Source organism: Dendrobates tinctorius, unplaced genomic scaffold (genome assembly GCF_039654945.1).
Source record: "Dendrobates tinctorius isolate UK_male_01 unplaced genomic scaffold, ASM3965494v1 ptg000296l, whole genome shotgun sequence".
NCBI classification, from domain to species: Eukaryota; Metazoa; Chordata; class Amphibia; order Anura; family Dendrobatidae; genus Dendrobates; species Dendrobates tinctorius.
Genome location: NW_027361963.1, coordinates 2,938,599 through 2,965,270, shown reverse-complemented (window position 1 = coordinate 2,965,270; position 26,672 = coordinate 2,938,599). Strand labels below are relative to the sequence as shown.

The following is a 26,672-nucleotide window of genomic DNA, read 5'->3' as shown; positions in this document are numbered from 1 at the left end:
CTCCACAGCTAGTAGCTCTTTTAGATTAGACAAATAATCTTGCTCAGATGGTGTCCATACTTCCTGGACTCAAATATCCCCAATATGCGCCCCCCAGCCCCTGGGACTAGCATCCATGGTTATGACTCGGGAGATATGATTTACCCAGGGAACTCCTCTACACAGGTTTGGTATGTGTGTCCACCATCGTAGTCATTGTACTGACTCGTAGGTTAATGTAAATTTTCTCTCTATGTGACCTTCTAGCCGACAAGTGTTGTGCAACACGTCCCACTGGAGGGTTCTGGTGTGGCATTGGGCCCAGAGAACCGCGGGTATACATGAAGTGAGTGAGCCCAGAAGCGACATTGCCCCCCTTAGAGTGACCGAAGGGTTATGCATTGCCCTGAGTGCACAGACCCGAGGAAGAAAAGGCCCCCGCGCGTATACTCACCTGTACGCGCGGCGATGGGCCCCTTAAAGTCATCCCCCCCTGGAGGGTGCTTTATCCTGCTGCCGCCTCACCAGCAGTCCCCCTACCGTGGGTACCTCCAGGACACCGGACAGGCCGAGGTAGGGGCCCTCCCGCTGCCTGAGTCAACCAGCCAGGTCTGGGAACATCTTCGATCTTCTGCAGGTATGTCTGAAGAGGCTTCCCTGTCAGGGACAGGAAACCAAACTGAGGCAAGGGACAGGGCCGCCCTTTTTGTGTCTGTAGGTTTCCTGTCCCTGAAGGGCGGATCCCCTCTCTCATGGTGTTGTCGTGGCGACTGAATAAAAAGCATGGGTGCTTCTGACCTTCCGTGTCCTTCTGGAACAGGACCGCTCCAGCACCGATGGAAGAGGCATCCACCTCCAGAATTAAGGGTTTATCTACATCGGGGGCAATATACAATGGGAGCACTAGCGAAATGGGACTTAATGGAGGAGAAGGCCTTAAAGACAGGTTCTGACCATAACTTGGGATTCGCTCCCTTCTTGGTGAGGGCCACCAAGGGAGCTACCAAAGTCGAGAAGTGGGGGATAAATTGTCGATAGTAATTTATGAACCCCATAAAGCGCTGCACCGCTTTAAGAGAATGGGGCTCCTGCCAATCCATCACCGCCTGTAGTTTGGCAGGATCCAAGGCCAATCCCTGGGCGGAGATGATATAGCCCAAGAAAGGCAAGGACTCCTGCTCAAACACACTTCTCTAACTTTGCATGGAGGGAGTTTGCCTGTAGGAGATAAAAAACTGTGCAAACATCTCTCCGGTGGGAGTCAATATCTGAAGAATAGATGAGTATATCATCCAGATAGACTACTACCCTAGTGGTAAGCATATCCCGGAAGATATCGTTCACAAAGTCTTGGAAGACGGCCGGGGCATTACAGAGCCCGAAGGGCATCACCAGGCATTCATAGTGCCCATCCCTGGTGTTAAATGCAGTCTTCCATTCGTCCCTCTCACGGATGCGAATCAGTTTGTAAGCCCCCCGCAGATCGAGTTTGGTAAACACTCTCGCTCCCCGTAGCCTATCAATCAGCTCCAATATCAGGGGCAGAGGGTACTTATTCTTAACAGTGATAGCGTTAAGACCCTGTAATCGATGCAGGGATGTAGTTCTCCGTTCTTCTTCTGGACGAAGAAGAATCCCGCCCCTGCTGCTGACACTGACTTCCTAATGAATCCCCTTGCCAGATTCTCCCTGATATACTGAGACATGGCCTCTGTCTCCGGGAGATAGGGGATAGACTCGACCCCGAGGAGGCTCAGCACCAGGCAAGAGGTCACTAGGACAGTCGTTGGGGCGATGGGGCGGAAGAGTCTCCAACGCCCTCTTGAAGAACACATCTGCACTGTTGAGGAGGGGAGAGAGGAAAGATCTGTGGGGTCTTCGGTGGAATCAACCTGAACGCACTCCCTCAGACATCTACCCTCATAGGCTTTACCCCAACCGAGAATCCTCCCCGAGGCCCACTCTATATGGGGAGAGTGGAACCGTAACCAAGAAACCCATAAAAGGACCTGATCGATACCCTCGGGCATGACGAGGAGGGATATTGTCTCCTGATGAGACGGGGACACAGAGTATCAACGGGACAGTCTGGTGGGTAATTTGTGAGGCTAGAGTTGCGCTGTTCACCACCCTGACGGTGACTGGCTTGGCCATCATAACCAGAGGTATTGCGTGCCGTTGAGCGAAGGCAGAAGACATGAAATTGCCATCCTTTCCGGAGTCCACGCAAACTTCCACCGCCAGAGTGGATGAACCAACCTCAAGCGTTCCCTTAAAGGTCAGCTTGGAAGAAAACGCCGCTGATTCTAATGAGTCCCCTCCTATGACCACTAGAGGCGAGCATTTTCCAGACCGTTGTGGGCACCAGTTGACAAGGTGACCAGACTGCCAGCAAACATGACATACCACAGGTGCTCGAGCGGATCGGGGCCTGGATCCCAAACGAAGAGCCCCTCGCGGCTTGGACGCCTGATCGGGAGATTCCAGAGATTTAGCGAAACCGGGTGCTAACCTAAACCTCTGCCTACACTGGGACCACTCCAACCTTCGCTCGGAGAAGCTTAGGTCTATACGGGTGGAGATGGTGATAAGCTACTTCAGTTTGGCAGGAACCTCCCTGGTGGCCAGGGCGTCCTTCATATGGTCAGCCAAGACTCTCCAGGAAGCCGGAATGAGGACCTTATCTGGCCACTCCAACTCAGAGGCCAGCTTATGGAACTGGATAGCGAAGTGGATGACCATGGACAAACCCTGTGACATAGCCAGCAGCCGGAGCGCGGTGTCATGGGTGACTCGCTGTCCAAAGAAGACCTGCTTCAGAGTGGCCAAGAACTGTGAGGCACTCTGCACCACATGATCACCACGCTCCCAAGGCAGTGTGGCCTACTCCAAAGCCCTGCCTGACAAAAGATGACAAATCACACTTTAGCCCGCTTGGAGGGGAATCATGCAGCCAGCAGCTCTAGCTGTATAGCGCACTGACTCACGAAACCCCTACATGAGGCACTATCGCCCGAGAACTTCTCGGGCAGCGGGAGGTGGGACAAAGTCGGAGCAGGGATGGCAGTGGTTACATGGGAGACAGCCTCTGTGGCTGCATGGAGCGCGACTGCGGTAACATCAACAGCTGAGGCTGAACACTCAAGAGCCGCCAACCTGCCGGATGTACTCATGGAGTCGCTGTTCGTCCACTATTAGAGCCAGACTCTGGCGCTAATATACTGTTAGGGTTGGCAGAACGCACCAAATAAAATATAATAATAAGGTGCGTTCACAACCCGGAGTCCACCATGCAGAGATGGTAACTGTTGCTCGGTAATGGCGGACACTGACTGAACACCGGCGGGGTAACCGCTGACCCGGTGTGTACAGGAGCGAACTCTGTTACTGCACAGTGCCGCAGAACACAAGTGCCGGAGCCTGGTAACCTCACAGGACTCGGCAAGGTGAACACTAGTTAAGAGACACAGGACTCTGCCCCAAGGACGCAGGGTTAGAGCCCCTCTGGTCCCACTTGCGTTCGACATCGCCACTGCAGTTCCTGAACTAAATAATATAGTCGCACCACGTGCGCACTGCACCAGTTCAGCGGATGCCATTAACCACCCAGAGCAGGGAGGGAAGCGCTTGACTTACGCACGGCGCCGCTGCGAGGAACCTTGCTGCACGTGCGATCCAGAGGTGCTTTGTGCTGACCGGCGCTAACGCTCGTGTGGAAAGCGGGATGCTCTGTGGCACAGTGTTAGGGACGGCGGAACACACTAAATATAAATAGGAAGTGCGTTCGCCACCCGGGGTCCACCGTGCAGGTGTAACAACCGCTGCTGAGTAATAGCAGACTCGCTATATGGTGGTATACTGTGCTCGGGTTAAACGTCACCCGAGGTGCGCAGAGCGGACTCTGTTAAACTCACAGAGGCGCTTTAGTACAAATAAAGCATAAACGCCGAGCCTGTTAGCTTCACAGGTCTCAGCTGGCGTGCACACGGTATTTGGTCACACGACACGGCCCAAGGCAGAGGTCGGTGTCCGTCTTGACCTACCATGCGTGCGGCGTCGCTACCACTGACGCCAGTAAGTGCTGCTAACTGCAGCGTGGCGGTAACTACTGCTGCTGTACGAGTGCCGTGAGGCATCACACTATCGGACACTAGTGTAGCGGTGCGGTATGCACTGTGGCGTATGGCTTGCCACTGACTGGCGCTGACTATATCTCTAATTCCCTATCCACATGCGTAATATCAGAGGGAAGGGGTTTTATAATGAGTCAGTCACCAGAATCATACATCCGTCACCATTCACACATAGCAAGTATAGTCTATACTAGCGCATGGCCGAGCGGCCATGCAGGCCTTTTATAGCCATGCCCCCCGGGACCTTCCAGACCTCTAAGATGGGCCAATCAGATCAGGACAAGGACCTGAGCACGTGACCCCCGATCTCCACTGGGAGATCATCTCGTGGGCATGCCCAGTAGCACGGCGAGAGGACTTAGCCTCTGGAGTGGTTTCCTGCAAAGCAGGTTGCGCTACCATTACTGGTCCAGAGGTGGTAGCAACATCCAGACCCAGAGAGCTGGTCTGAGCAGGGCGCCTGGATCACCGAGATTGCTGTGCAGGTCCCTGAGCGGTCAGAAAGGAATGGGAGACCGCTGGATGTATGGCTCTAGATTCCTGCTGTACAGCTGCAGGAATCCGACACCTAACATTACCCCCCTCTCCTAGGGCCCCCCCTCTGAGTCTCGCTGCGATGCGGAGCGTGGATGTTTTCCACTGGCTCCCAGGTCCGGGCCTCTGGACCATGACCCTTCCAGTCCACGAAATAAAACTTTTTGCCACGCACAATCCTGCGTCCCACAATGGCGTTAACCTCAAACTCGTCCGAAGACAAGTCTGATGACCCAGCAGATGACTCAGAGAACCAGGCCACGTAAACAGGTTTGAGAAGGGACATGTGGAAAACGTCAGAAATGGCTAAATGTGGAGGAAGAGCCAGGCGGTAGACCACCGAGCACAAAGGTCTTGCCCGGTGGCACTGACTCGAGAGCAACTGGAGCCACGGTCGTAAAGCTCTCCAATGGGAGAATTAGCCGTGGCTCAGCCTCCCCTTCCTCCGCTGAGACCACTGAGCATGAGAGAGCATCCGCACAGACGTTTTTTTCTCCAGAGAGATAGTGCAAGGTGAAGCGGGAGAAGAGCGACCACCTAGCTTGACGAGAGTTCAAGCGCTGGGCCGTTTGTAAATAGACCAGATTTTTATGGTCCGTTTACACCTGGAAGGGAAACCGAGCCCCCCTCCAGATGTCTCCACTCAGAAAAGGCCAACTTAAATTGCTAGCAGCTCCCTGTCCCCGATGGAGTAATTCTCCGCCGGTGAGGACTTAGAGAAGAAGCAAGGATGCTTCTGACCTTGAGCATCCTTCTGGAAAAGGACTGCTCCTGCCCCGACGGAAGAGGCACCTACCTCCAGGATAAACGGTTTATCCACATCGGGACGGTGTAAGATGGGAGCGCCAGCAAAATGGGATTTTAGAGACGAGAAGGCCTTGGAGACCTGTTCAGACCAAGCTTTGTGAGAGCAACCAAAGGAGCTACCAGTGTGGAGAAGTGAGGTATGAACTGGTGGTAATAGTTGACGAACCCTAGGAAGCGATGCACCGCATTGAGTGTGGTTCCTGCCAGTCCATTACCGCTTGCAGTTTGGCCGGATCCATAGCCAACCCCTGGGCAGAGATGATGTAGCCCAGGAACGGCAAGGACTCCTGCTCAAACTGGCACTTCTCCAGCTTGGCGAAAAGAGAGTTCTCCCGCAGACGGTCGAAAACCCTGCAGACGTCGCTCCGGAGGGAGGTAAAATCTGGCGACAGGATGAGGATGTCATCCAGATAGACCACCACTGAGGTGGAGAGCATATCACGAAAGACGTCGTTGACGAAATCCTGGAAGACAGCAGGCGCATTACAAAGGCCGAAGGGCATAACCAGATATTCGTAGTGGCCATCCCTGGTATTAAAGGCTGTCTTCCACTCGTCTCCTTCGTGAATGCGGATCAGGTTGTACGCCCCCGTAGATCTAATTTCGTAAAGATCCGGGCCCCTCGCAACCTGTTGAATAGCTCAGAGATCAACGGGAGAGGATATTTGTTTTTAACTGTTATGGCATTGAGACTTCTGTAGTCAATGCAGGGACGTAACTGTCTGGTCTTCTTGTCCACGAAGAACCCTGCACCAGCCAGCGACACCGACTTTCAGATAAAACCTCTAGCCAGGTTCTCCTGGATATATTGAGACATAGCCTCTGTCTCAGGGAGTGATAGCGGATACACACAGCCTCTAGGAGGTGCCGTGCCTGGCCGAAGATCTATCGGGCAATCATAAGGACAGTGCGGCGGGAGCGTCTCCGCTGATTTTTTAGAGAAGACGTCCGCGTATAGGTGGTAAGATTTAGGAAGCGCAGAGAGATCCGCGGGCACTTCAGTGGAAGCTACCTGAACACTACCCCTCAGGCACCTTCCCTCACAGTCCTTGCTCCAATCCAGTATATTCCCCGAAGCCCAATCAATTTGAGGGGAGTGACAACGGAGCCAGGGAACTCCGAGAAGCACCTGGTCGATGCCATCTGGCAAAATGAACAGGGACAGAATCTCACGATGCGAGGGTGAGATTGAGAGCCCGAGTGGGACACCTGAGATGGTAAAGGTGCACCATTAACCACCCTGATGTCCAGAGGTTGGGGCAGTAACACCAGTGGAATAGCGTGTTTCTAGGCGAAGGTCGAGGACATAAAGTTCCCCTCAGCCCCGGAATCCAAGGTAACCTCTACCTCCCAGGTGGAGGGACCCGCTAAGGTCCCTTGGAATACCGGTTTTGGAGAAAAGGGTTTCATATTTGTCTGACCACCACCTACGGCCACTGGACGTGATCGTTTTTCCGACCGCAGAGGACACGTGCTAGCCTAGTGACCAACTGCCGGCACTGGTAACAACGTGCAGAGCTTCGCACCAGACGTGGCTTGGGGCCGGCGCGAGACACCTCCATAGGTTCGGAGGATGTAAGCTCCTGAGCAGGAGATCTTAACGACTCGGTGAAGGTGGGAGCCAAGTTAACCCTTCGTCTCGATTGTGCACGTTCCAGCCCGCGCTCCATAAAAAGGAGTTCAATGTGAGTGGAGATGGCAATCACTTCCTCCAGACTTGTGGGGACCTGTCTTGTTGCTAGAGCATCTTTGACATGCTCTGCTAACCCTCTCCAAAACACAGGGATGAGTGCTTTATCAGGCCACTCTAGTTCAGAAGCCAATGTCCAGAATCAGACGGCATGGCTGACCAAGACCACTGTGTTAGGGCTAATAATTGGAGAGGTGTCGTGCGTGATCCGTGGTCCCAAAAATACCTGCTTCAGAGCCGCGAGGAACTGAGCAGCGCCTCGAACCACGGGATCATCACGCTCCCACAATGGCGTAGCCCACTCTAACGCCCTGCCAGATAAAAGAGAAACAATAAACCCCACCTTAGCCCGCTCTGTAGGGAACCGTGCAGCCAGTAACTCAAGCTGGATAGAGCACTGACTCACGAATCCCCTACAGGTGGCGCTGTCACCCGAAAACTTGTCGGGGAGCGGGAGGTGAGATATTGTCGGCATAGGCGTGAGTGTTAGCACGCGTGAGACAGCCTCTGCGACTGCCTGAGCAGCGGCTACCGTAGCATTCGCAGCTGAGGTGGAGCTCTCGATAGCCGCCAACCTGCTCTCCAGCTGCCGAATGTACCGCTGTAGCTGCTGCAGGTCCGCCATTACTAGCCAGACCCTGGCACTAGTATAATGTTAGGGACAGCGGAACGCACTAAATATAAATAATAGGAAGTGCGTTCGCCGCCCGGGGTCCACCGTGCAGTAGGTGGAACAACCGCTGCTGAGTAATGGCAGACTCGCTATATGGCGGTTTACTGCGCTTGGGTTAAACGTCACCCGAGGTGCGCAGAGCGGACTCTGTTAAACTTACAGAGGCGCTTTAGTATCAGTAAAGCATAAACGCCGCGCCTGTTAGCTTCACAGGTCTCAGCTGGCGTGCACACACGGTATATGGTCACAGGACACGGCCCAAGGCAGAGGTCGGTGACCGTCTTGACCTACCGTGCAGCGTCACTACTGCGGACGCCAGTAAATGCTGCTAACTGCAGCGCGGCGGTAACTACTGCCGCTGTACGACAGTGCCGTGAGGCATCACACTATCGGACACTAGTGTAGCGGTGCGGTATGCACAGTGGCGTATCGCTTGCCGCTGACTGGCGCTGACTATAACTGTAATTCCCTATCCACATGCGTAATATCAGAGGGAAGGGGTTTTATAATGAGTCAGTCACCAGAATCATACATCCGTCACCATTCACACATAGCAAGTATAGTCTATACTAGCGCATGGCCGAGCGGCCATGCAGGCCTTTTATAGCCACGCCCTCCGGGACCTTCCAGACCTCTGAGATGGGCCAATCAGATCAAGACAAGGACCTGGGCACGTGACCTCTGATCTCCACTGGGAGATAGTCTTGTGGGCATGCCCAGTAGTGCGACAAGAGGACTTAGCCTCTGGAGTGGTTTCCTGCAAAGCAGGTTGCGCTACCATTGCCGGTCCAGAGGTGGCAGCAACATCCAGACCCAGAGAGCTGGTCTGAGCAGGGCGCCTGGATCACCGAGATTGCTGTGCAGGTCCCTGAGTGGTCGGAAAGGAATGAGAGACTGCTGGATGTATGGCTCTGGATTCCTGCTGTGCAGCTGCAGCAATCTGATGTCTAACACATAGATTATACCACTACTGGCGCTCTCTCCCTAACTCATACACAGCCGAGGCTAGGGGAGTCATCATGAGTCAGTCTTCAGTCTCATACATCTGTCATCACACACACAACTAGCCATCAGCGTCTATATTAGCGCAGGGCCGAGCCGCCATGTGAACCTTTTATAGCAGCGTCCTTCCGGGACCTTCCTGATGGTCCAATCCGAGCTGCTTGAGGACCTGAGCATGTGACCTCCGACCTCCAATGAGAGGACGTCCCTCGGGCATGCTCAGTAGGCTGCAAAACGGACTTATCCTCTGGAGCTGCTGCTAGTGCGGATTGCTAAAGCTGGAGCAGAGGTGGCAGCAGCAGCCAACCTGCCCGCACTCGCCTGAGCAAGACGCCGGGAGCGAGGCCTCTGCTGAGCAGCCTCCTCTGCGGCCGGCACTGAAGGGGAGAGCACAGAAGGCGAGGCCGGGGATTCCTCCTGTGCCGGAGCCCGACCCCTCACACGCCTTCCTCCATGACAGGCGGTCTGCCGCGTCTGAGGGGGCGCCGGGTCTAGTGAGCGGAGGCGCTCGCTGTGCACAGACCTGTATGGGGGACGCAATGTGACCCCGGCCTTATGGAGACAAGGAGGAGCCGCGCAGTGTGAGAGAGAGCCGGGAATGTGGCGCCTCCTGGTGGCCAGGGGGGATCCTGCAGCCCTCTCTGTACACACAGCAGTCAGCGCTGAGGAGGGACAGAGCGGAAGCCCTCACTATACAGCGCCCACAGGGAACCCCGCACACTCCCGGGGCAGCGCCATGTAACAGCAGCCCCACGCAAAACACAGCGCCCCCACATAGACCCACAAGCAGCGCCCCCTGCAGCGTCTATGTGCAGCTACAGGAGGAACTGCGGAGCGGCCGCCACTGAGGGAGAAGCGGAGCCCAGCGCGGACTGCAGCAGAGGAGACACAGGCCCCGCCCCTTCACCGCACGTGACCGGGTCACAAGGGTCCTTCACCCCGTCTCTCCTGAGCCCCGCCCCCTGGTCACATGACGATGACGTCACCACATGTCCTTCACCACTTCCCTCCTGAGCCCCGCCCCCTGGTCACATGACGGTGACGTCACCACAGGTCCTCCCGCGCTCAGTGCAGCCGCTCCGTCCCGGGTGTGCGCAGCTCGTGTTCTCTGGAGTCAGCCAGCAGCAGATTTCCGGTTCCCGCCATTCCGGTGAGATGACAGGAGGGTTTGTGGTGAATCTGTGAGAGGAGAGTGTGGGGGGAGATCAGAGCTGTTCCTGTGGAGGCTCCTGCTCCATGTGACTGCGGCTCCTCAGTGTTGGGGACGGGCAGCATTGTATGGGGGATGTGCAGCGTCTCCTCCTCACCTCACGGCCCCCGCTGGAGGTGGAGTTACCACGGTGACCGTCCTCCGCTGGAGGTATAGTTACCACGGTGACCGTCCCCCGCTGGAGGTGTAGTTACCACGGTGACCGTCCCCCGCTGGAGGTGTAGTTACCATGGTGACCATCCCCCGCTGGAGGTGTAGTTACCACGGTGACCGTCCCCCGCTGGAGGTGTAGTTACCACGGTGACCGTCCCCCGCTGGAGGTGTAGTTACCACGGTGACCGTCCCCCGCTGGAGGTGTAGGATTTTGCATACCTCCCAACTTTTCAAGAAGGGAAAGAGGGACAGGGGTTGCGGGGTGCGCAGCGGCAGACTTTAGGCCACGCCCCTGACCAGTGTCGCAGTTCGGTGCCATGGGCCCACCAGTAGCGATGACTTTGGGGGCTTTCACTTTTCACCTGCATACAGATGTTACACTCCCCTCGCTCACAAATTTCCCTCTGTCTCCATTTAATGAGCTGTAGAGTTTGGTGAATGATGAGGAGATGCGGCGTTCTGCCAAGTCCTGTCCATAGAGTGGGGATGGGACACCAGATCTGCAGCGGGGCCCACCGGGGGATTCCCCTGTTACCCTACGGGCCAGTCCGAGCCTGACCACACCCATTTAGCGCTGCTGATCACTGTTCATAAACAATAATTATAAAGAGAAAAAATAAACTTATTTACAAGTAATGAATTAAATTATTAATGCAAACATGGTAATAAGCCGCACAATCCATCACAGCTCCGCTCTATGAGGCCGGGGTCACACAGGGGAGAAACTCGGACGAGTCTCACATCTTAACACCCGGCACTCAGGAGCGGAGCGCGCGGCCCCGTGTCGAACCGAATTCATATTTTTGTAAAGATGCAGATAACAATGACCGCTCAGGAGAATCGAAGGCCTTAGCCGCATCCAGCGAGGCCAAGACCCATTCATTATCTGGCACCAGGGAACTGCACTGGACACTGACTGAACTCTCCTAACATTAATAGATGTATTTGTCCCGGACATGAAACCGGTCTGGTCTGGATGTATTATTCCTGGTATCACCGAATTTAATCTAGAGGCCAGGATTGTAGTGAAGATCTTATAGTCCACATTTACCAACGATATGGGGAGGCACCTCACATGTATCACTAGGAACTTACAAGTCTGATATTTGGCAACAGAAACTAATTTATTGTCATTGATCTTTACAGGGGTTCTCTGGGCATGTGATATTGACTTCCTATCCAAATCTGTGAGGGTCCGAAACCTGGCACCCCCAACAATCAGCTGTTAGCTCCGGCATCCTGGGTGCTTCAGAAGAGCCACCGTTCAGTGTCTGATATTGAGGAGGATAGGTTATCAATATCATACCCCTATAAGGTGCACCTGTCCTCGACCACCGCTGATGCACAGCAGAGGTGGATGGTGACCTTGACAACCAGCAGCAAATTATAAAATTAAAAAATCCTTCCGTTACTGAGAACCAAGCAGATTTTTAATAAGAGGTAAATGTTGTGACATGATCAATATTCCCCCCAAATCTAGACATTACCCATATGCAATCTGGTATAGGCAACTTCCATCCTCCTGCACTCCCCCCACTTTCCCCTTTCCGGTTCTCACTCTATACTTACACCCGCAGAGCCTTGTACAACATGTCCCCGGGTCATCACGACTGTAGCAGACACAAAATCCACTAATACCTACAGCGTGGAACGCACATAAGTCTACTTCCGCCCGTACTCTTTCCTGATAGGACAATCAGTATCACGTGATAAATCCTTTTCCTATTCGACGTCTCCTGGGAGTTGTAGTTTGTTTGACATCGCAATATTATAAGGGTAACTGGAATAAAAACTGCAATTCCCATAATGCACCACACAGCGCACAGGCAAAATTGGGTTTTCTGTATATAGCATTTAATTTTAAATCACCAGTGCAGTGCGGGAAACGTAAGATCCTGACCGGGATAGCGGGACAGAGTTTCAAAAGCAGGACTGTCCCGCTGGATTGGGGACGGTTGGGAGGTATGATTTTGGGTGGTGAGCGGAGAGGTGACTGCTGGGACAATTTACAGGACAGCACTGGAGGATTCTGGGTGATGATGGAGAGATGAATGCTGGGATATTATAAAGGAGGGCACTGGAGGATTCTGGGTGATGATCGGAGAGATGAATGCTGGGATATTATAAAGGAGGGCACTGGAGGATTCTGGGTGATGATCGGAGAGATGAATGCTGGGATATTCTAAAGGAGAGCACTGGAGGATTCTTGGTGATGAGCGGAGAGGTGACTGCTGGGACTTTATACAGGACGGCACTGGAGGATTCTGGGTGATAACTGTATGGTTTTTGTCAGGTTCCTATAAGGTGTCAGGATGTCGCTGTCTATCTCTCCATGGAGGAGTGGGAGTATCTAGAAGGACACCAGGATCGGTACCAGGACGTGATGATGGAGGAGCACCGGCCTCTTGCACCACGAGGTGAGCAGCGAGGCTCCTTGTTGGCTCCGGTGGATGTGATGACGTCTCTCCAGCGTTGTCCTATAATAGATGAGTTTTCTCCAGACTTGCTCTGGTTTTCTCTACATTTTCTCCGTCTGACAACAGTTTTCATTTCCCTGATTATTTCCTTCTGATCTGTGAGTCGCGGTTTCTCCGCTGTTGTCATGTCTTCATTAGAGGTGGACGATCCTGAACACTGACTTCTCCCAGAAGACCGTGTTACTGTTCCGGTTTGGGAGCCTGAACATAGCTTGTTGTAAAGCTGCAACGCAGCCAATCAATAAGCTTTTCCTGTGGAGGCACTTCCGGCCCCATCACAGACATGTCAGGTATTGGCATGGCTGTCATTGGCCGGTGCACTATGTAAAATAAAAAAAAAAGAGACTTGGGGTCTCCCAATTTTGATAACATGCGCAGGTAAAGCAGACAGCTGGGGGCTGGTATTCTAAGGCTGTTAGGTGGTCATGGATATTTAGCCCTGACCAGAAAAGGCACATCCATTAAATGCGCCAATAGTTCTGGCTACCGGTGATAGTTTTGGGGTTGGTGTCAGCTGTGTAATATCGGCAGACATTAAGCCCGGGTGTCAGTAATGGAGAAGTGTCTACCCCACTAGTAACCCAGAAAGACACACACAGAAACAAATCAAAGACATTGTCAGCTGTCCGCCGAGAATCCATCATGATGATGTCCCACGACGAGCCAGAACTCTGCTACATCTGGTTGCATTGCTGAGCGGTGACACCGGTAATGTCAGCCCTGAGGTCAGTGTGAGAACGAGGCTGCGTGTGATTGTATAGAAACTGTCCTCAGCCTGTGCGGAGCAGAAATGTGTGTCACACTGTATATTGTGTTACTGTATATGTGTATATATAACCACATACACATTACACAATATACAGCGTAACTCACATTTGTGCTCAGGCTGAGGACAGTTTGTGCAGTTTATTCCAGCAGCTCCGCGGCGTCCTCCGGCCTCCAATACACCTTTCAGGCTGATGAGATAGATGTTGAATCTCCTCCGTCACCTACAAAGGTCGTCTCCTGCTTTACTCCGCTCTGTCTCCTCCGCGCGCTCTGTCTCCTCCGCGCGCTCTGTCTCCTCCGCGCGCTCTGTCTCCTCCGCGCGCTCTGTCTCCTCCGCGCGCTCTGTCTCCTCCGCGCGCTCTGTCTCCTCCGCGCGCTCTGTCTCCTCCGCGCGCTCTGTCTCCTCCGCGCGCTCTGTCTCCTCCGCGCGCTCTGTCTCCTCCGCGCGCTCTGTCTCCTCCGCGCGCTCTGTCTCCTCCGCGCGCTCTGTCTCCTCCGCGCGCTCTGTCCGGTTTGGTGGCAGGAAAGCGCATTCACGATACCGGACAGGACGCTGCCCTCACCCGACCTCTCGAGCAGACGTCTTTACGCAGCCCGTCCTACAACCTCACAGCTGGGAAACTGCTGGGAGCGGGCATATTTAACCACTTAACGACTGGAGTTATTTTCCTTTTTGTGTTTTTGGTTTTTGCCCCCCTTCTCAGAGCCATACCTTTTTTTTATTTTTCTTCAAAATGGCCATGTGAGGGCTTGTTTTTTGCGGGACGAGTTGTGTTTTTGAATGACACCATTGATTTTAACATATCGTGTGCTGGAAAGGTGGAAAAAATTCCAAGTGCAGTGAAATTGATAAAAAATGCAATTCTACAGTTGTGGGGGTTTTTTTTAACACCATGTTCACTAAATGCTAAAACTGCCCTGCCATTATGATTCTCCAGGTGATTACGAGTTCATAGACACCAAACATGTCTAGGTTCTTTTTAGTTAAGTGGTAAAAAAAAATCCAAACTTTGGTTAAAAACAAAAATGGCGCCATTTTCTGAGATCTGTAGCGTCTCCATTTTTCATGATCTCGGGTTGGGTGATGGTTTATTTTTTGCATGCCGAGCTGATGTCTCTATTGATACCACTTTGGTGCAGATACGATCTGTTGATTGCCCGTTATTGCATTTTATTGCAATGTAGCGTGACCAAAAAAACATAATTCTGGCGTTTTGATTTTTTTTTTGACGTTTTGGTCGATATTTTTTTGCATTTATTTTTGAAAATAACAAAAATTTGTAAATTTTCAAACTTTGAATTTTTTTGCCCTTAACCCCTTTCTGCCATCGGACGGTACAGTACGTCTGATGACAGCACCCCTGCTGGGGGGGAAGGGGGGGGCAGGGAAGCATTTCTAAATTGCTGGGTTTTGTTCATTCAAAAAATGAACATGAAATGAAAATCAGAATAGAAAGCGATCAAAAAAGTCATGTGCCCAAAAATGGTACCAATAAAAACGTCAGCTCTTCCCGCAAAAATCAAGCCCGCATGTGACTCTGTCGGCCGAAATATGGAAAAATTATAGCTCATTGAAGATCATTTTTGTGGAAAAAATATGATTTTTTAATTTTACGGCTCTATGTTATAACCTTCTGTGAAGCCCTTGGGGGTCCAAAGTGCTCAACACACATTTAGATAAGTTCCTTAGGGGGTCTAGTTTCCAAAATGGGGTCACTTATGTGGGGTTTCCACTGTTTAGGTACATTAGGGGCTCTCCAAATGCGACATGGCATCCGCTCTCGATTCCAGCCAATTTGACATTCAAAATCTCAAATGATGCTCCTTCCCTTCTGAGCACTGCCGTGCGCCTAGAGAGTGCTCTTCCTCCACACATGGGGTATCGGTGTACTCAGGAGAAATTGCACAACAAATATTGTGGTTCATTTTCTCCTGATACCCTTGACAAAATAAAAAAAATTGTGTCCAAATAAAAAATTTTGGGAAAAAAAGTTAAATGTTCATTTTTTTCCTTCCACATTGCTTCAATTCTTTTGAAGTACCTAAACGGTTAATAAACATCTTGAATGTGGTTTTGAACACCTTGAGGGGTGCAGTTTTTAGAATGGTGTCACTTTTGGGTATTTTCTGTTACATTGACCCCCCCAAACTCACTTCAAATGTGAGGTGGTCCCTAAAAAAATGCTTTTGTAAATTTTGTTGGAAAAATGAGAAATCGCTGGTGAACTTCTAACCCTTATAACTTCCTAAGAAAAAAAAATTTTGGTTCCAAATTTGTGCTGATGTAAAGTAGACATGTGGGAAATGTTATTTATTAACTATTTTTTGTGACATATCTCTCTGATTTAAGGGCATAAAAATTAAAAGTTTGAAAATTGCAAAATTTTAAAAATTTTCGCCATATAGCCATTTTTTTCATAAATAAACGGAAGTCATATCGAAGAAATTTTACCACTAACATGAAGTACAATATGTCATGAAAAAACAGTCTCAGAAACAGCGGGATACGTTGAAGCGTTCCAGAGTTATAACGACGGAAATTGACAGTGGTCCGATTTCAAAATTAAGGCCTGGTCTTTAACCTACAAAATGGCTTGGTCGTTAAGGGGTTAAATAAAAAAGAACCTAGACATGTTTGGTGTCTGTGAACTCGTAATGACCTGGAGAATCATAATGGCAGGGCAGTTTTAGCATTTAGTGAACCTCGCACAAAAGCCAAACAAAGAACAAGTGTGGGATTGCACTTTTTTTGCAATTTCTCCATACTTGGAATTTTTTCCCGTTTTCTGTTACACGACATGGTAAAACCAATGATGTCAATCAAAAGTACAACTCATCCCGCAAATAATAAGCCCTCACACGGCGATATTGACGGAAAAATAAAAAGTTATGGCTCTGGGAAGAAGGGGAGCGAAAAACGAAACCGCAAAACCGAAAAATGCTCTGGTCATTATGGGGTTAAACATTTCCCACATGTCTACTTAATATCAGCACCATTTTTGAAATATTTTTCTTGTTAGGAAGTTAGAAGAGTTGAATCTTTATCAGCAGTTTTTCTAACAAAATTTACAAAACCAATTTTTTTTAGGGGCCACATCCCATTTGAATTGACATTGAGGGGCCCATGTGACAGAAAATACCCCAAAGTGACACCATTTTAAAAACCACTCCCCTCAAGGTGCTCAACACCACATTCAAGAAGTTTATTAACTCTTTAGGTGCTTCACAGTAATTGAAGCACTGTAGAAAGAAAAAATGAAATTTTTGTTTTCCAGGACATCCCTCGCCTCCTTGCAGGGACAGGAAGAGCACACAAAAGGTTAAAAACAGTCTCCACCCCCATTCCCTCACTGTTTCTTCCTGTGGGATGCACAAGAGGAGTCGGCTTACCGGAGGTATCCAGGGGGATCGGGCGGCCCTGCCAATCCTTCCTCCTGCGAAGCGGCCCCGGCGCTGAAACCCTCCTGGGTGGGGGTCCCTCAGCCACAGAGACCAGGGGAGGATGAGCCCCCTGGGTAGAGCTGCTTCCTCCGGAGAGCGGAGGCTCTCAGCTCCGACGCCGGCTGCAGCGCGGGGACTGGAAGTCACGTGCAGAGAGGCTGCGATGCACTTCCGGTGACGTCAGAGCGCCGGAAATACAGGCCGCCGGCGGGCGCTCTGAAGGAGCAGAGCGCGGATCCAGCGAGACAGGCAGCACCCTCCTGTCCTGACCTCGCAGAGGCTCTCAAACAACAATGGAGAACCAGGGCAGAATCGACCCGTATGGGGTAAGTGCGCATAGCGCAGGCCGACCGACTGAGACCCGGACTGCCCAGGTCAGAGCCTGACTATCCCTCTCTTGCACTATGCAGGAAAAGGCACAGCCGACAGCGCCCATTCACACGACCAAACAGGCGGAGAAAGACCCAGGGAAGCCCAATAAGTGTCCCGTATGCAGAGGTAAGCTCCCCAGCAAGCACAAGAAATTGCTGTGTGACACTTGTACGGCCAAAGTAATGAAAGGCGAACAGCCATCCCTCCTATCGGAGATGAGATCGCTGATTCGAGAGGAGGTCCAGGCTTCCGTGGCCACCTTGGCCCAGCCACAGCCAGCCAGTCCAGGCCCCAGTGCTAAGCGAACCAGACAGGAGATGTAGCTTAGTTCGGAGGAAGGGTCCTACTCCTTGGAGTCGGATCAGGAAGAAGGCGAGTAGTGCACTAGCGAACCGGAGTATGGGAAAAGATACCTCTTTTCCTCGGATGATACAGACAATCTGGTTCAGGCGGTCAGAGACACAATGCAGATTGAGGAGGTCCAGAAACCTCAGTCCAGGCAGGACATGATGTTCGGGGGCCTTAGGGCGCAGAAAAAAGTGGTATTTCCTGTGAACGACCATGTGCGAGCTATGGTCCTGGAGGAATGGGAGGAGGCGGAAAAACGTCTCGTGATATCCCGGGACTTTAAGAGACGGCTCCCCTTCGACCCCGAGGACATAAAAGAATGGGAGGTAGTTTCCAAGATTGATGTCCCTGTGGCAAAAGTAGCCAAGAAAACAACGATCCCTTTTGAGGACGCGTCTAGTCTGAGGGACCCCATGGATAGGAAGGCGGATAACCTACTAAGGCGGGCCTGGGAAACATCAGCAGCCTTAATTAAGACAAACGTAGTAGCTACTTCGGTAGCAAGGTCTATGTGTTTATGGTTGGGCCAGTTAGAGGAACATTTAATAAAACCCCAAGGGAAGAAATTATAGATTCTCTTCCGATCATGAAGTCAGCCACAGCCTTCCTAGCCGATGCATCCGCGGAATCTGTTAGAATTGCCGCCCGGAATGGCTCTTTGTCGAATTCGGCACGCAGAGCCATCTGGTTAAAGACCTGGACGGGTGACGGAGCCTCTAAAAATAAGCTCTGTGCCCTTCCCTTCTCTGGGTTAAAAGTTTTTGGCCCTGCATTGGATGATCTATTAGAAAAAGCATCCGATGTAAAGAAAGGGTTCCCTGAGGAAAAGAAGCCTAGAGACCAGCGCTTTCATAGACCCGGGGGATATAGAAGGCAGCAGTACTATAGGTACCAGGGGAGCTCTCAGAGGGGTTCCTACGATAGCACCCACTCTAGAGCTGGAAGATCTAGAGCCCCTCCTACGGGATCACGTACTAGATCCAGGAGAACATGACTATACCAACATAGGGGGTCGACTCAGAGAATTCAGTTCCCAGTGGTCTCAGATCTTAAAAAATCAGTGGGTACTGAGAACAATAGCAGAGGGTTACCAAATAGAATTTTCATCCCCCTCCCCCCGAAAGGTCCATTTCTCCCCGCAGAATAGAAGACGACTTCCAGATGTGGGTCGACGTGACAGAACTGGCAAACTTAGGGGTGGTAATTCCGGTTCCCCGGGCAGAAATTGGGGCGGGCCACTATTCGTCCCTATTTGCCATCGCAAAGCCGTCCGGAGAATCCCGTACCATTATAAATCTGAAACCCTTAAATGCCTGGGTCACGTACAAAAGATTCTGAATGGAGTCAATCAGATCCACAGTCCATTTGATAGACAAGAATTCCCTGATGTGTACCCTGGACCTGAAAAGTGCCTACTATCAGGTGCCAATTCAACCAAGATCACAGAGATTCCTGAGGTTTGCAGTAAGACTTCAGAATCGGACCTGCCACTTTCAATTTCAGTGTCTTCTTTTTGGTCTGGCCTCTGCGCCTCGAGTATTCACGAAGCTAATCGCAGAAGTGGTAGCGTTCCTGAGAAATCACGGAATAATCATCATTCCATATATAGACGACTTCCTCCTGGTGGCGAGATCGGCAGAAGAACTACGGCGACACAAGGAGAAGACAATAGAGGTTCTAGAGTTTCTGGGCTGGATCATAAACAACGAAAAATCGAACCTAGTACCAGAAAGAAGGAAGATTTTTTTGGGGGGTACTACTGGATTCCACAAGCAGAACTTCCTTCTTACAGTACCACCAGAAAAACAGACAAGGATACGGGACAGCATGAAGGAACTTCAAAAAGGCCGCGTTTTCATCAGAATAGCCATGCGCGCTCTGGGCCTCATGACATACTGCATCCCTTGTGTTCGATGGGCACAGTTCCATGCGAGAACCCTTCAAAAAGAAGTATTGGCCTCCTGGGATCGTCACCAGACCTCCCTAGACAAGAAAATGGCCTTGTCTCCAGCAGCAAAAAGATCCCTGGTGTGGTGGATGCAGCGACAAAACCTAAGAAAAGGTGTCCCCTGGATCACCTCCCCATGCGTCATAATCACTACAGACGCCAGCAAATGGGGCTGGGAGGCTCACCTAGAAGGCAGAATTCTTCAGGGAGAATGGCCGGCAAACATGCGATCCACCTCCTCCAACTACAAGGAACTTTACGCCACATGGGAGGCCCTAAGAAGAAATCAGGACAAGCTAAGAAATCAACACGTCAAGATTCTATCGGACAACGTAACGGCGGTTTCCTTCCTCCGGCATCAAGGAGAAACAAGGCATTGGGCACTCCAGGACCTGGCAAAAAAGATCTTTTCCTGGGCAGAAAATACGGTTCTCTCAGTAACAGCCGTCCACCTCGAAGGGTCACAAAACACAGTGGCAGATTATTTAAGCAGGCAGAAGATCTGTCCCACGGAGTGGGAGCTGAACACAGAGATCTTTCAGAACTTATGCCAGCGCTGGGGAAGACCGCAGATAGACCTCTTCACAACCAGAAAGAATACGAAGACGTACAGGTTTCTCTCTGAATCCGTTGGACAATCCAGAAGGGGTAGACGCCCTAAGCCAAAAGTGGGGGCAGACTCTCTCATATGCATTTCCCCCGATAGCTCTCATTCCAGCCATCCTCAGGAAGATTCAGGAGGATCAGGTAAGAGTGCTAATGATAGCACCTTATTGGCCAAAAAGGAGGTGGTTTCCACTCCTGGGGATTATGGCAGAAGATCGACCACTCCTGCTTCCACAGAAAAAAGACATCATTCACCAAGGGCCGGTGCTTCACCAAGATCCGGGGAGACGTCACCTGTCAGCCTGGATCCTGAACGACAGATCCTGAGGGCTCGAGGCCTGTCAGACCAGGTCATATCGACTATTCAGGCCAGCAGAAAACCCGTAACTTCTGCGATATACTACAAAATTTGGAAAAGATTCTGTCTGGATTGTGGCAGGCCCGACTCAGCGGAAGGAAAGCCAGACATCCCAAAGATACTGGATTTTCTTCAGGCAGGCTTTAATAAAGGTCTTAGGCCTAGCACGCTGAAGGTCCAGATCTCGGCATTAAGCGCCTTTCTGGACTACCCCTTGGCCTCCCATCCCTGGGTAATAAGATTTATCAGGGCAACTCAGAGGATACGTCCCACAGTCAGGAGGTCAGTCCCCCCATGGGATCTTAGTCTTGTCCTGTGGTCCCTTTGCTCAGATCCCTTTATCCAGAGTCAGGAGATGCCCATCTCACATCGAACCATGAAGGTAGCATTCTTAGTGGCGATCACCACGGCAAAACGGATAAGTGAGATACAGGCGCTATCTATCCGAGACCCATATCTCCGAATCTGGGAGGATCGAATAATCATGAGATTAGACCCCACCTTTTTGCCCAAAGTTGCGTCAGTCCAAAACTTAAACCAGGAAATAATTTTACCTTCCTTTTGTGAGAACCCCTCAAATGGCAAAGAAAGGGCCCTGCACGAATTAGACGTACGTCAGGCAGTGATTGATTACATCAGGGCCACACAGGGTTGGAGACAGGACCATAACCTATTTTTACTCTTTGGGGGGAAAAACAAAGGGAGAAAAGCCTCAAAAGCCTCCATCGCGAGATGGATAACATCGCTAATCAGTTTAGCCTATGTCTCTCAGGGTGTTCCTCCCCCAGAAGGGTTAAAAGCTCACTCAACACGAGCTTTATCAGTTTCCTGGGCGGAAAGAGCAGGGGCTTCAGTAAACCAAATCTGTAGGGCCGCAATCTGGTCCAGGTTGGACACATTCTGTAAGCATTACAAATTAGATGTGTTATCTAACCAACAGACTGCTTTCTGGAGAATGGTTCTCCAGGCAGTCATCCCACCGTAAGGGGATACTTTGGTATTCTCCCTGGTGCTGTCAGGAGGGACGTCCTGGAAAAAATAGGCAATAAACCTACCGGAAATTATGTTTCCAGGAGTCCATCCTGACAGCACGGATAGTTCCCTTCCCGAATTAATGATGTCATATGTCGTACTATGATTCTGTAAATAAAGTGTTCAGATGCATCATCCACGGTGTGGTACTTGGAAAAACACTGAGGGAATGGGGGTGGAGACTGTTTTTAACCTCTTGTGTGCTCTTTCTGTCCCTGCAAGGAGGCGAGGGATGTCCTCCCTGGTGCTGTCAGGATGGACTCCTGGAAACATAATTACCGGTAGGTCTATTGCCTATTTGTTCCTCACAAAAGTATTGATTTAGCTCCAAATTTTTAATTTTGGAAAGGATAGAAAGTGGACCGTCCAATTTGTTGTGCAATTTCTCTTGAGTGCGCTGATACTCCATATGTGATGGAAAACCACTGTTTGGGCGCACGGCAGAGCTTGGAAGGGAAGGAGCGCCATTCGTCTTTTGGAGCTCAAAATTGTCTGGAATTAATAGTGGACCTCATGTCGTACTTGTACGTCCTTGATGTGCCTAAACAGTGGAAACCCTCCACATGTGACCCCATTTTGGATACTACACCCCTCAATGAATGTATCTAGAGTTATGGTGAGCACCTTGAAACTGCAGTTGCTTCACAGAATTTTATAACGTAGAGATGAGAAAATATAAAATCACATTTTTGTCCTAGAAAAATGTTTTCGCACCGAAATTTTTATTTTCGTAAGGGTAACAGGAGAAAGTGTACTCCAAAATTTGTTGTGCGATTTTCCCGAGTGCGCCAATACCCAATATTTGGTGGAAAACTACTGAGCACACGGCAGGGCTCGGAAGGGAAGGAGCACCAATTGAATTCTGCAGCACAATTTTGTCTGCAATGGATTGCGGATTCCATGTCACATTTGAAGAGTCCCTGACATGCCAAAACAGGAGGAACCCCCACAAGTTACCCAATTTTGGAAATTATGCCTCTTGAGGAGTTCATCTAGGGGAGTACTGATCATTTTTTTTTTTTTAACCCTCAGGCAATTCACGGAAAGGTGTTATTACTGAACACATGGAGTCAATAGTCCACCAATACAGTGGGGCAAAAAAGTATTTAGTCAGTCAGCAATAGTGCAAGTTCCACCACTTAAAAAGATGAGAGGCGTCTGTAATTTACATCATAGGTAGACCTCAACTATGGGAGACAAACTGAGAAAAAAAAATCCAGAAAATCACATTGTCTGTTTTTTTTTCATTTTATTTGCATATTATGGTGGAAAATAAGTATTTGGTCAGAAACAAAATTTCATCTCAATACTTTGTGATATATCCTTTGTTGGCAATGACAGAGGTCAAACGTTTTCTGTAAGTCTTCACAAGGTTGCCACACACTGTTGTTGGTATGTTGGCCCATTCCTCCATGCAGATCTCCTCTAGAGCAGTGATGTTTTTGGCTTTTCGCTTGGCAACACGGACTTTCAACTCCCTCCAAAGGTTTTCTATAGGGTTGAGATCTGGAGACTGGCTAGGCCACTCCAGGACCTTGAAATGCTTCTTACGAAGCCACTCCTTCGTTGCCCTGGCGGTGTGCTTTGGATCATTGTCATGTTGAAAGACCCAGCCACGTTTCATATTCAATGCCCTTTCTGATGGAAGGAGGTTTGCACTCAAAATCTCACGATACATGGCCCCATTCATTCTTTCATGTACCCGGATCAGTCGTCCTGGCCCCTTTGCAGAGAAACAGCCCCAAAGCATGATGTTTCCACCACCATGCTTTACAGTAGGTATGGTGTTTGATGGATGCAACTCAGTATTCTTTTTCCTCCAAACACGACAAGTTGTGTTTCTACCAAACAGTTCCAGTTTGGTTTCATCAGACCATAGGACATTCTCCTAAAACTCCTCTGGATCATCCAAATGCTCTCTAGCAAACTTCAGACGGGCCCGGACATGTACAGGCTTAAGCAGTGGGACACGTCTGGCACTGCAGGATCTGAGTCCATGGTGGCGTAGTGTGTTACTTATGGTAGGCCTTGTTACATTGGTCCCAGCTCTCTGCAGTTCATTCACTAGGTCCCCCCGCGTGGTTCTGGGATTTTTGCTCACCGTTCTTGTGATCATTCTGACCCCACGGGGTGGGATTTTGCGTGGAGCACCAGATCGAGGGAGATTATCAGTGGTCTTGTATGTCTTCCATTTTCTAATTATTGCTCCCACAGTTGATTTCTTCACTCCAAGCTGGTTGGCTATTGCAGATTCAGTCTTCCCAGCCTGGTGCAGGGCTACAATTTTGTTTCTGGTGTCCTTTGACAGCTCTTTGGTCTTCACCATAGTGGAGTTTGGAGTCAGACTGTTTGAGGGTGTGCACAGGTGTCTTTTTATACTGATAACAAGTTTAAACAGGTGCCATTACTACAGGTAATGAGTGGAGGAAAGAGGAGACTCTTAAAGAAGAAGTTACAGGTCTGTGAGAGCCAGAAATCTTGATTGCTTGTTTCTGACCAAATACTTATTTTCCACCATAATATGCAAATAAAATGAAAAAAAAACAGACAATGTGATTTTCTGGATTTTTTTTTTCTCCGTTTGTCTCCCATAGTTGAGGTCTACCTATGATGTAAATTACAGACGCCTCTCATCTTTTTAAGTGGTGGAACTTGCACTATTGCTGACTGACTAAATACTTTTTTGCCCCACTGTAAGTATCATAAGGTATTTTATTAAATCATAACAATAAAGCGTACACTTCACTCCATCAATAATTAAGGAAAAGGTCAGTAGCGATTACAGCAGGGCAATCGGGTATTAGTGGCATGTACTCCCACATTAATATAGAGGTGGGAGGCATATACATGACTCAATTACTATAAAGTGCTAGTGCTTTAATGTTAATGGTTTTAACAAAAAATGCTGAATGCTGATCAATTGATAGAAATCAGTACCAGTTTCCACACAACAATAATCAGTGCATACTGAGTGAGGTCTGAAATATAGTGCTACTCTATACTAGAGACCACATGTACATTCAAAGCAAATATATCCAGCAAAAAAGAGTATTACTTATTTACCCATATTACCCTTGGTGAAATACCACAATGATAGTCTCCCAGAAGAAGCACACGTGAAACGCGCGTTGGGGCTGCTGGCATGTGTTTTTTTTTTTTTTTTGCTTTAATTGTTGATGGATTGTTGTGTATGCCTTTCTGTTATTATGAGTTAATAAAATAACTTGATACTTATTGGTGGACTACTGACTCCATGTTTTCAGTAATAATTTCATATTGGTAGTGTCCATTGTGCTAATTTACATAAGCCCCCCCTAGTGAAGGTATGGGGTTGATTTTGATACATTTATGATTATAATATGATTTCTGTTCTGATGATATTGTTTTGATTCACAAAATGATTCAAGATTGGGCTGAGTCAATGAAAAATTACCATTTTTTTCCCCACTAAATTGTTGCCCCTACTTTACAATTTTCAAAAGGGATGATGGGAGAAAACTAACAGTGTAATTTGTTAACACAATTTCTTCTGAGTGCACCAATACCCCATATGTGGTTGAAAACTAATTTTTGTAATGCCGGCGTATCTGCATGCCTCCGCTACTACCCTCAGACAGGGACAACAACTTGCTCACTGCACAGATTACCCTGCTGCGTTTTGGGTTCTAGGTCCTGTGTTCTAGGCCTTGTGCACACCAGGCAGGTTTCCTGGGGGCGTGCTTAGTGCACCTGTGGGAGAGCTCCAGTGCACACACTCCTAATGTGTCCCCAGCCAAAAGCTGAGAAGCACTAGCTGGGAGGCACTTAGTACTTAAGGCACCTCCTTCTGTTGGGCGGTGCCTTAGCAACTTAGTTGATCAATGTATTCATGTCTATTTGGTTTATGGTCCCTGTACTCCAGCTTCCTGAACCTGTCCGCCCTATCAGTACCTGATCCTATCCATGTTCCCAATCCTGCCCGTCCTATTGAACCTGCTCCTGATTCCATCTGGTCTAGTCCTGATTCATCTAGTCCTAACCCATACCCTGACCTGTACAGCCTAACTCCATCTTAGTGGCCATCCTGTCTATCCTGAAGCTGCATAGTCTGAACCCATCCCAGTGGCCATCCTGCTCTGTTTGGCACCCTCTCCGAACCAGCATCCCGGACCGTGGGTCAGCTGCCATGGTACTGGGATCTGTCTCGTAGTAGCATCTGTGTATTGCCAAGATTGTAACACTGAAGTTTGGTTATGGCTTTAAAGGGGTTGTCCGGGCTTTTCACATAATCTCAGCACATATCTGGGCTGCAGAATTATGACAATAAGTAATTTACTTTCTGTCAATAGTTTGCACGGTTTTCTAGATACGGGGAGGGCCTGTAGCTATATGGAGGGTGGGGTTGTTGCTATAGAGGGCATGTTTGGAGTTCAGTGGGAGGTTACAACTAGTTCTTATTTCAATGCCATAACACCCCCCACTTAGACGTTCTGTTCAGAATATCTAGAAAACCGTGCAAACTAGTGACAGAAAGTAAATAACTTATTGTCATAATTCTGCAGCCCAGATATGTGCTGAGATTATGTGAAAAGCCCGGACAACCCCTTTAAGGAAGGCTACTACTTGCGATATAACGCAGTTTTATTTCAAAGTGTAAAATTAAAGGAATAGTATGATTGTGTACACTTTTGTATATTTTAACATACAAAGATTAAATACATATAAATAAATACTTATAAAGATTAAGTACATAAACTCACATCTTCACCAAGGAGCTTTTTAAACATCGTCCGTCTGGAATATCAGAGAAGCAACCACCAAGACAGACAACTCCTAGCAAATTCACAACACTGCCTGGGCGTCCCTACTTATGCAGGTATCACAACACTGTACACGTATAAGTACAGGTACCCAACTTTCTGCTTCTATCCAAGTCATGTTTCTCTGGCCTTATATAGTGATTTACACTGTGTCCGGGCTGATAGAGACAAAGCTAAGTGTGGTGAGAAGAAGGGTGGTGGGCTGATATTATACATTAATAACAGATGGTGTAACCAGCAGCATATTACTGTTAAGGAAAGTGACTGCAGTCAAAATATTGAACTCTTAGCAGTTGACCTTAGGCCTCACTGTCTACCTAGAGAATTCTCCATTTGCATAGC

General features: G+C 49.5%; 1 pseudogene; it reads left to right on the top strand.

The window, feature by feature from the left end:
* The window catches only part of LOC141073056 (uncharacterized), a 53,348-nt pseudogene that overhangs the window by 4,406 nt on the left and 22,270 nt on the right, over nt 1-26,672 (top strand).